Source organism: Lipotes vexillifer, unplaced genomic scaffold (genome assembly GCF_000442215.2).
Source record: "Lipotes vexillifer unplaced genomic scaffold, Lipotes_vexillifer_v1.1 scaffold863, whole genome shotgun sequence".
NCBI classification, from domain to species: domain Eukaryota; kingdom Metazoa; phylum Chordata; class Mammalia; order Artiodactyla; family Lipotidae; genus Lipotes; species Lipotes vexillifer.
This window is the reverse complement of record NW_006788168.1, coordinates 3984485-3995624: the sequence shown is the minus strand read 5'-3', so window position 1 is coordinate 3995624 and position 11140 is coordinate 3984485.

The following is an 11140-nucleotide window of genomic DNA, read 5'->3' as shown; positions in this document are numbered from 1 at the left end:
TCCTGCTGAATTCTATTCAGGGCTGGCCTGTGCTCTGGTATTTCTTCACGTCCCTAAGTTGGAAGATGTCCTTTCTCTTCTCCTTTCCTCCCCAACAGACTGACATATCATGTTGTTTTGCAAGAAAGAGCCTGAAAGACTGTAAAGCGAGTGTTCCTTTGAGGAGTAGGTCGATTCGTCCAAGTAGTTCTATAAACTGCAGCCGCCCACATCATGCTACTCCAGAGACAGTTTATAATCACAAAAGGAACAATCTGCAGGATTCTAGTTGTCAATGCTGCTAAAACGTAGCAGCAGCAGACCTCTGCAAAGACACATGAGCCATGACATGAATTCAGGATTTTTATAACCTTGGGGATCCCTGGGCCCCGTGCCCCCTCAGTGGATGCCAACATTTGCGGGGGGCTCTCCCCTCTAGCCCACCACCCCATCCACTCCCACTGTATTCCTGCCTCCTCTGGTCCCCCTCAGAGAGTGAGCAGGCTACTTTTAACCTGTAATCTGAAGCCCACTACAGAGCAGTCCCGAGGTACCAGGCTGGCGCAGCTACAGGACATTTTCAGGCAAAATATGAAACAAGGCTTCAGAAGAACAAGGCAAACAAGAAGGTGACAACTCTCCAACAAACATCCGAGTTGACAATAAGGGCAGACCATCCTTGATAAAAATTCTGATGGAGGACTTTGTCCTCTAACTGGTGTCCTTTCCCAGTGCCAAAATAATGCCCTGCACACACAGTCTTTGGTAAAGGCTTGCTGCTTCCCAGAGCAATCTGTTTCAAATTAGGAGAAAGTCCTCCATCAGAATTTTTACACCAGTTAGAGGACAGTTCTTCCAAAGATGTTTGGAAGCAACTATAAAACATGTCAACATGTGGAAAATACACTCAATTCTGTGCTAACACAAATTGTTTCTAGGTAGTGGGTACTTATGTATTGATATATAAACTAATTGAATCCTCACGATGGCCCTGTGAAGTAAGTTCTGTTATTATCCCTTTTTACTGAGAAGGAAACTGAGGCACTCCCTTAAGTCATTTGCCCAAGGTCACACAGGATTCAAACCGCAGCAGCCTGGCTCTGGAGGCCACGTTCCTAACCAAGCCACAGGGAGGAACAGACAGCAGTGGAGTTGATCCAGGCAGCTTCTTGGAGGTGGTAAGTTTTAACAAAGAATGATAGAGATTCAGGGCAATGGTGGTGGTAAATGAGAATGAGTTAGAGTTGAAAAAAGAAGAAAAAGGCTCCCCTTTTTGCTATCCTATGTTACTTTTAGTGTTTGTAATGGGTACTCTTTAATGGAAGGTCTCTTCCTTAAACACTTACATTTTATTGTTCCATGAGTCCTGGGTCCTGGGGCGCCCGCATTCCAAGACTGAAGTGCTTTAGGACCAGAGCTGCGGTCTGGAAAGGACAATATAAGCACCAGGTTCACCCTCCTTATTTTATGGACAAAGAAACTAAAGCTCAAAGTGATTCTGCAGTGCCCAGACCAGCACGCCCAGCCTCCTGGCTCTCCGTGGAGGTCCTCACACCCTCCCTCACAGGACCACCTGGATGCCGCTGCCTGAGATAGGAGGATGAGGGGGAGGGGAGGGGGAAGAGGAGGGGGAGGGAAAAAGCTAATGGGGGAAGAGGCTTCTACTAGGTATATTGCTCTTATTTGGAAAATGGCAATAAATTTTAAGGGAGTATTAAGGATGAGTAACATGTCAATTCTACCGGAAGAAAAAAATTGAACTTTCTTCACCAAAGCCATAGAGGCTATTGTTCAAGAAGTAAGCCATACCTGCGAAAGGACTTGGAGATGATAATGATGGTAGTGGTGGTGATGAGGAAGAGGAGGAGGAGGGGGAGGATGGGGAGGAGGGGGCTGGGCATCTCTCGGAGGAAACCGGAGCCTAAGAAGCCGGTCCACAGCTGGGGATTCATCCCCATACCCCTGGGGAATTGTGAAACACAGTTACCTGCCTACCCAGGCTGGGTGAGTCCAAGTTGTGGGTATGGGGATGAATCAACCAAGGTCCACTCAGAGTGGAGAGATGGGGGTCCTGGGATGGCAGACCTCTGGGCTTTGCTGCCTTTTACAGCGCCCCCTTCTGGCCCCATGCTGACTCTCTCCCTAGAAGAGGCCTCTGGGGTCAGGATGGGCTGCCTCTGTCCCCTTGCGCCCCACCCTGGCTGCCACACGCATCTTGCTGGCCACTGGGGATGAGAGAGGAGCAAGTCCGGACTCTGCCCCAGGGCGGGGGGCCTACGGTGTCTTTGGAGAGACAAACTCATAAATGGACGAGTTCTGATTCTCTCCCTTTGCTGATCAGGAGTCGAGTCTGCCCCTCATAAAACGCTGCAAACATAAGGTGGACGACTAGGTTATGTCATTTAGTCCTCACTGAACCCTAATAAAAAGTAATTTAGGATTTAACAGCGACCAAAGCATCATCTCTGGAGACTAGTCAGGAGTCATGGGGCCACTGGAGGAGCTGGGCCCTCAGACCCGAGCCTGGGTCCCCAGTCACTGCTGTGTGACCCGTGCAGTCGAATGCACAATTCTCAGGCTTCAGTGCTTCATCTGTAAACTGGAGGTGTAGAGTGGACATTTTATTTTTTTAAACAGCTTTATTGAGATAGAGTTCAATGTACAATTTACCCATTTAAAATATGCCATTCAGTGCTTCTCATTACGTTCACCAAGTTGTACAACCATCACCCAAATTGGTTTTTAGAATATTTTCATCACTCCAAGAAAAAGCCCTGTAGAAATAGAATTAGATCTCACTCTCCATTTTCCCCCAGCCTCAGCCCCAGGCAGCTATCAGTCCCCTTTTTGTCTCTGTGGATTTGCCTATTCTTGTGCAGTTGTGTGTGTGTGTGTATAATATATACAAACATTTGGGGTGAAAGCATGGTGTGCCCTGTGTGCCTATTCTCGTGCAGTTGTGTGTGTGTGTGTGTGTGTGTGTGTGTATAATATATACAAACATTTGGGGTGAAAGCATGGTGTGCCCTGTGTGCCTATTCTCGTGCAGTTGTGTGTGTGTGTGTGTGTGTGTGTGTGTATAATATATACAAACATTTGGGGTGAAAGCATGGTGTGCCCTGTGTGCCTATTCTCGTGCAGTTGTGTGTGTGTGTGTGTGTGTGTGTGTGTATAATATATACAAACATTTGGGGTGAAAGCATGGTGTGCCCTGTGTGCCTATTCTCGTGCAGTTGTGTGTGTGTGTGTGTGTGTGTGTGTGTATAATATATACAAACATTTGGGGTGAAAGCATGGTGTGCCCTGTGTGCCTATTCTCGTGCAGTTGTGTGTGTGTGTGTGTGTGTGTGTGTGTATAATATATACAAACATTTGGGGTGAAAGCATGGTGTGCCCTGTGTGCCTATTCTCGTGCAGTTGTGTGTGTGTGTGTGTGTGTGTGTGTGTATAATATATACAAACATTTGGGGTGAAAGCATGGTGTGCCCTGTGTGCCTATTCTCGTGCAGTTGTGTGTGTGTGTGTGTGTGTGTGTGTGTATAATATATACAAACATTTGGGGTGAAAGCATGGTGTGCCCTGTGTGCCTATTCTCGTGCAGTTGTGTGTGTGTGTGTGTGTGTGTGTGTGTATAATATATACAAACATTTGGGGTGAAAGCATGGTGTGCCCTGTGTGCCTATTCTCGTGCAGTTGTGTGTGTGTGTGTGTGTGTGTGTGTGTATAATATATACAAACATTTGGGGTGAAAGCATGGTGTGCCCTGTGTGCCTATTCTCGTGCAGTTGTGTGTGTGTGTGTGTGTGTGTGTGTGTATAATATATACAAACATTTGGGGTGAAAGCATGGTGTGCCCTGTGTGCCTATTCTCGTGCAGTTGTGTGTGTGTGTGTGTGTGTGTGTGTGTATAATATATACAAACATTTGGGGTGAAAGCATGGTGTGCCCTGTGTGCCTATTCTCGTGCAGTTGTGTGTGTGTGTGTGTGTGTGTGTGTGTATAATATATACAAACATTTGGGGTGAAAGCATGGTGTGCCCTGTGTGCCTATTCTCGTGCAGTTGTGTGTGTGTGTGTGTGTGTGTGTGTGTATAATATATACAAACATTTGGGGTGAAAGCATGGTGTGCCCTGTGTGCCTATTCTCGTGCAGTTGTGTGTGTGTGTGTGTGTGTGTGTGTGTATAATATATACAAACATTTGGGGTGAAAGCATGGTGTGCCCTGTGTGCCTACTCTTCCTCCCACCTCCTTGAGATCTGAAGTCTTGCTTTGCTTGAGAAGAGGACGAGACACAAGGTTTCCATGGAAAGCTGAGAGGAGGCAAGAAAGGTTTTACACAAATAAAGCAGAATTTGGAAGGGATGTGAGCGTTCCCAAGGGCCTGGTCAGGATTTGGGTAGCCCAGCTTCCTGGGAAACCTGAAAAGCGGCTGAAATTTTTGAAAAGTGCTGCAGATGGTTGACTTGGTTGATTAAGAGTGAAATATCCTAGTTAATGATCGTGTCACAGAAAGAAGGGTGCAGAACTAAACAGTAAGGAATTAGTTAAGGCCTAAACTTTAGATGAATCTAAGGCTTGCACAGTGGGCTCCATGCCAGTACCAATCCTTTTATAGAAAGACTGCCAAAGAAAAATGTGAATAGTCACAATCACCCTGGGATTTATATGAAGGGCTGCTGTGGTATAACACTTATTTCCACTAGGTCCTCTATATTCCTCTAATACCTACTCTAATCTATAGCCATTCAGAGGATTATGTTCTTTTGCTGGGATACTGCATTGTCTGCGTAGGTGCTCTGGGGTGGCTGCTAGGGAGCAAGCTAAGGGAAATGGACTTGTTTGGGTGGTGGTGTAAGTAGGATTCCAGTTATTACACATGGACTACATTGTTTCCATGCATGTATGGGTTTACAGTTTACAAAACATGTTCACACGTTTGGCCTCACTTGATGCTTACCAAGTGCTCTCAGTTGGGTAGGGTCTCTATTCTTTGGAGTCAGAATCCTTGGGTTTGAATCTGGAGTCACCACTTGGTAGCTGGGTACTCTCGGGCAAGTTATTTCAACTCTCTCTGCCTTCATTTCCTCATCTGTAAAATAGAGATCATTATAGTCCGTACTTCCTAGGGATGCGATGAAGATTCAGTGAGCATGTAAAGGCTTTAGTGTAAGACAGTAAACAAATGCTCTATAATTATTCCCATTATCATTATTATTGTTATTATTATTTTAGAAATGTGGCACTCAGGATTGGCAAGGTTAAATGGCTCCCCAAGAAGCAAGTGGTAAGGCTGGTAAGGGGGCTAAGCCCAGGACTCCTGACTCATTATATTAGTCGTTGTGAGACTATCTGCCTGTAAAAACTGGTCTTTAGCAACCAGACCAAGATATTGTGCCGTCCAAACAAAATAATCATGGTTTTACTAATTGGCAGGAAGAAGATAATAGACTTTTCTCCATCTTTCACTTTTTCTCTTAGAGTTTTCTTAAACTTTGTGGACTTGCTACTGATTTGCCTCCTACCACTTGCTGGTGTTCATAGCCAAGCAAAGGCATTCACATAAATATTAATGCAGAAAACCCAGATCTCACTGGCCATGCTTGGTTCAACAGCTACATTCTTTTTCCATGAACCCCTGACATTTTGATTTAATTGCATACATGCATCAGAGGCAGACTTTCTGCAGGTACACCTCTACTGGGTTGTAGGAAGCAATTAGATACGTCAGTAATTTGCAGCATTTCACAAAGAACATATTGTTCAGTAGAGAACACGATGCCTTCTAGGTCCACCCACCCTGAACAAGCCTGAGGGCCACCGACTGTGCCCCAGACATCCCTTCTCGACCTCGAATTCTACCAAATGTAGACTTACTTTTTGCACTTCCTGCAACCACTCGAATTTCAGATCAAGCTAGTATATAGCTCTGTTTAGTCTGTAGCCTGTGTTATATTTTCATGAACATTGTAACCAACACTGTTGAATGCGAACCAACAACCATTTCCAGACTCCTTCTTCCTTGCCTGCCTCCTACCAGAGGGGCTGAAACAGTTAAAACATTCCCTTTTGCAACCTGTCTTGCTACCATGTGACCTAATCCTGGCCTATGAGACATAAGAGGATTTCTGTGGGAAGGGTGAAAGATCTTTCTCCCCAATTAAAAAGAGAGAGACATATGAGAAGAGCCCTTTTTGTGCATCTCTCTCTTTTTGCTTTGGATGCTGCTGTGTGCGGATGTGATGCCTGGAGCTGTGGCAGCCACGTTGTGATCAGGCAATCCCAAGGTGAAGTTGGGAGCTAACACATACAGGAAGGTAAGAGTGAAAAGATGAAGGGTTAAGATGCCAACCAATCCTGAGAATCACTTATTTCTAGACTTCAGTAATAAAAGTCATGAGGTATAAGTCACTGTTAGTTTTATGTTACTTGCAGTTGAAAGCATCCAACTAATACAAATGTAAAAAAAAAATTCTAAGTGCTCTCATGGGTTCACTGAGTATCTTGATTCCTCCAGGCTTCCATATGGGTTCACTGCATATCTTGACTCCCCCAGGCTTCCATCTTTTCACCACTGAGACTTTCAAGATAGCAATTCTTCAGGTTTGAGAGAGACACTGTCTGTTACAGTGCCTCTTGGAATGCTGTGAGGTTCATGCAAACCATAAACTAGTATAAAAGTAAAAGAGAACTAGTGAAAAATACTTCTGTGCTAGGCAGACACTGACTTTCAGGCTGAGGGACAAGAGGTCGCTAAGCAGTTTTTCTCCTGGGGGAATGTGTATTGTGGAGTCTGAGTCTGAGACGGCTGAGGAGGAAAGTTTTTAAAAAACTTTTCCTGAAAGACAGTAAGTGCAGAAACCACACGCTGAGCTGAAGCTGTGAGTGCAGCTCCTGGGCTTAATAAGCTGAGTTGAAACTTCAGAATCATGTACAACGGATCCGGGTTTACTGAAGCATAGACTGCATGCAAAATAAATAAATAAATAAATAAAAATAAACTGAAAGGAATAGTTAGGACCTTGTAAAATGTGAGCATGTATCAACTTCTTACTCCTGCGTGTTGGCCTAAAAATAGTTCTCTACATACCTGAGGAATGTGAAAGAGCAGAAGCTCACTGCTCCCTATGTGTTAGAAATGCCCGGGCTGACTCTGTGGTTGACGGTGGCCACCACGATCCCTTGCCGGTGTCTTAGTCTGATCCTCCAGTGGAAACTGCAGAACTAAGGTAGAGACATGGCTGCCAGCACACTGAACGGTGGTGAGACTCTGCTGTGGAATGCCAGGGGTTTAGATTCCAGAGACAAAGCTGTTCCTAAAAATGTCTTTCTTTAAAACAATTTTCTTACTTTTAAAGAAATCGAAGACCCATAGCAAAGAACAGGTTTTTAGTTTGTCTGCACCACACAGGTGCGGAAGTGGGACTGAGGTGAGAAGGCAGGTGCGTGACCAACATCTGGGACACCATTTTCACATGAAGACTGGGTTTGCAGATCATGTAGGGCCTTTGAGAAACTTTACGGCTCCCCCTCAAACCTAGGCAGTTTTTATGTGACTCTCTAACTTTAGTTAAGATTCACGGTTGGAGAAAATGGTACCTAAAATTAATTTCCAGGCTTTCATTTACCCACTTTCCCAACACGTTCCTTTGCTTTCCTCTCGAGCAGACGTCTGTCCCGGGGAAGGTCAGCTTCTGCAGGAAACTCAGAAGAGCCCAGCTTTTCGGAGGTGGCACGTTTGTTGAACAGGTCCTGGGGCAGAAGCGTGGAGGACCCGCCCAGGACCCTTCCTCTGGCTGCTACCTTAGCTACTTGCTCTGGAGTCTTCCTTCCAGGCTTTTCCAAAGTGGAACTCTCCCATCCTAAGACTTAGGGCATGTGCTGGCTGCTCTTCCACACGTGAAGTTGGTTTGAGAGAAAAAGTGGAGGTGTGAGGTGCCAGAAGGTGAGTTCTGATGGCATTTTTGTTTTGCTCCTCCTGAACTTTGATCATGTAAAGCCAAGAAAAGCAAATTCTTTGCTCAAGCTAGTCTGATTTGGATTTTATCACCTGTAACCTGAATCTTCAGCAGTTTTTAAAAACTTGCATATAAACCTCATTTCCCCTCAAGCAAGGAGTTAAAGCACTTTACACGAGCATGCAAAAATAATTCTTTTGAATAGTAAAAAAAATTTATTTTGTAACTCAAACGATCACTTTCAAATGTATCCTCTATGCAAATCCAAATGTTCAGGTATTAGATTTAAAAAATAATATAGCAATGTTACCATTCACAATTGGAGGGAATAGTTGAAATACAGCGTAGGCAGAAGTTCTAGTTTTCACATTCAGTTGGAACAGATAGAAAAGTATATTAGTCACATATAGAGAATTTTTTTTTTTAGATCATAAAAATATGCCCACTCTATTATACAGTAAAATGTAATTGAATATTTGCTTAAGTAATGAAAGGGTTAAGAAATGGTTTGGGTTATAATCAGAGGAACATAGGTTATAAATCTGTAGAAAGACTGATTATTTTCCAAATGAAATTCCGATAAAAGGCTAAACAGTCTCAAACATTTTATATAAATAAATTATTCCTGATTAACATGTTTTTGCTTTAGTGTCAGAAAACTCACATTTGATAAACATATGTTAAGAGCCACTTTTCTAGACATGAGCTCCATAGTGCCATCTATATGACATTTGTTCAGAAATGACGCCAAAATTCTTAAGAACACAGCATAGCAGCGGGGAGGAAGAGAGGTGCCTGCCAACGCTGACACAGCTAATTAACAGGAGGCGAGGCTGCAAAGGAGGAGCCTGGAGCAGAGGGAAGAGCCCGTAGCTCCATGCGGCGGCCAAGGGACACCACCCAGGCAGCGACATGGACACCGCAGCTCAGGATTTTGGTTTTTAAAGAGTTCAAAGACAAATTCCAGTAAGATGGCTGCTTTGAGTCAAGCCTTTCTTCCTTAACTTGTGACTTCTCAGCTGAGGTACTTGGCATACTTAAGGGAAAAGATGAAGACCTTCAGACTGAGTTTTGTTAGATACTGAGCTGGAAAACCAGCGGAGGACTAAGACCAGCACAGAAATCAAAATTCAGGTTTCTTGGGGCTTCCCTGGTGGCGCAGTGGTTGAGAGTCCGCCTGCCGATGCAGGGGACACGGGTTCACGCCCCGGTCCAGGAAGATCCCACATGCCGCGGAGCGGCTGGGCCCGTGACCCATGGCCGCTGAGCCTGCGCGTCCGGAGCCTGTGCTCCACAATGGGAGAGGCCACAACAGTGAGAGGCCCGCGTACCACAAAACAAACAAAAAAAACCATTCAGGTTTCTTGTAAAGAACGTACACACAAACAGGCTCGCTTATTAAGGGTCCAGGAAAGGAGTGGGATTGGAGTTTAAGCTCTTTAAAAAAAGATAAAGAGTAGGGGAGGGGAGAGAAAGCAGGAGGGCGGAGGAACATCCTAAGTGATTTGTGCATGAACAGGAAATACAGATTCTGTCCACCTGACATTCTGCTTTAGGCACCTGTGCCTGGAGGGGTAATTTTCAGGACCTTGCTATGGCTAATTTCCCCATGTGCTTAGATGCAGGGTTATCTGGGAATTTTGCCAGGCATCTTCCCCCTTATGAGTGCTAATGCTGAATTTCCTAAAGTGACCTGCATTCTCTAAGCCAGGTGAGCTCAGAAGCCATCACACTGTGTCCAGTCCCAGTCACTTACGTGTTCACAGACGTCTGGGTCCACACCAGGAAGGGTACACTTGTATTTCTGGCTCTTATGCTTTTCAAATACGTGACTAAAGGGAACATGGTCCTGAACCCTCCCAGCCTCCGTACACGCATGCAATCCAGCTCACCAAAAGAAGAGTGCACTGTTCCCAAGGCAGGGAAGGTGGGGGGCTGTTCCATACTGCAGAGAACTCCGCAGCAAAATCAGTGGTCCAAATTAACTGACAGACTGATGTGGCCCCCAGCATCACCAGTAGGAATGTCATCTGGAATACTTCTGACAGAGGACAGAAAGTCACCCAACTGAAATGTTATTTAAAAAATATCTTGTCAGGATATAAGGTCACTTCACTTTCTGTTTTTAACCTGTAAAAGTTATTATTTGCTTTGAAACAAAATTGCATACAGTACTTTTTCCTCTTGGGGATTCTTTACTTTGGAGGAGTGTCTGTGCTCCAAGCTCCTTCAGGCTCCTACTAGCCAAAGTTATATTGCAAAGGTGGTCTTAATGGTATGTCATTTATTTAACTCTTTAATACTTAGCACAGTTGTTAAATGTACAGTATTTTCTGGGGCTCCTTCTCTGAAAGGGGAAGAATATATCTATAAAATGTTTTATGAGCCAGTTAAGGTAATTTTGGATCTAGCTGAAAAAAGATTAAATTATTATTTCACTTTGAAACTTACACCACTCATGCCAAAGTACTTGATGTTTATACTTAGCTGGAGCTCAGAATCTTTATGCTACACAAATGTTTCAAACAAGGCAATGGCTTACACTTTACAAAGTTTAGAAATGACACCCAAAGGACAGAGGGTAACTTTTCTTCACCAGTGTGGATGGAACAGTGACGATGGGTACTTGTACCAGTTTGATCCAGAAGTCTCTATGTGGTTTCTCCACTGGACCAGGTTATATGCACACGCGTGCACGTGGAGAAAGACAGGAAGGTGCCATTCAGTGTCGTTTCTCAAATGCTATTCTCTCTACGTGCAGGCCATTCAAGTAAGATGAGAATGTGCGTCTCCAAAATACCCCCAGTTGTATCTTGGAATTTGTTTTAAATACAGAGGTAAGGTTGGTATGAGAATGTCTTTAACAACCAAAGAAATCAACCTAGATTAGGATACCTGGCATGAAAATTATCTAATTTTCAAAGCCTATGACCTGAGCTTGTAATGGGCAAAGGCGTATTCATTAAAGACATTTCTGGAAAGTACGTGCACTATCTACACATCTAGATATTGCTACAGAAGTTACACCTTGTGCCTCCCTTGGAAGACCTGAAGGAAGAAAGCCTGTCCCACAGACTGAAGTAGACTTCCACGCCGAGGGTGAGCCTGTTCTCTAGGGAGGCAGTGCCACACCTGGGGCGTTGTAACGACCCACACACCAAGAGGGAGGAGAGAGAAGGGGCCAAGTGGGAGGGAGGGAGGGAG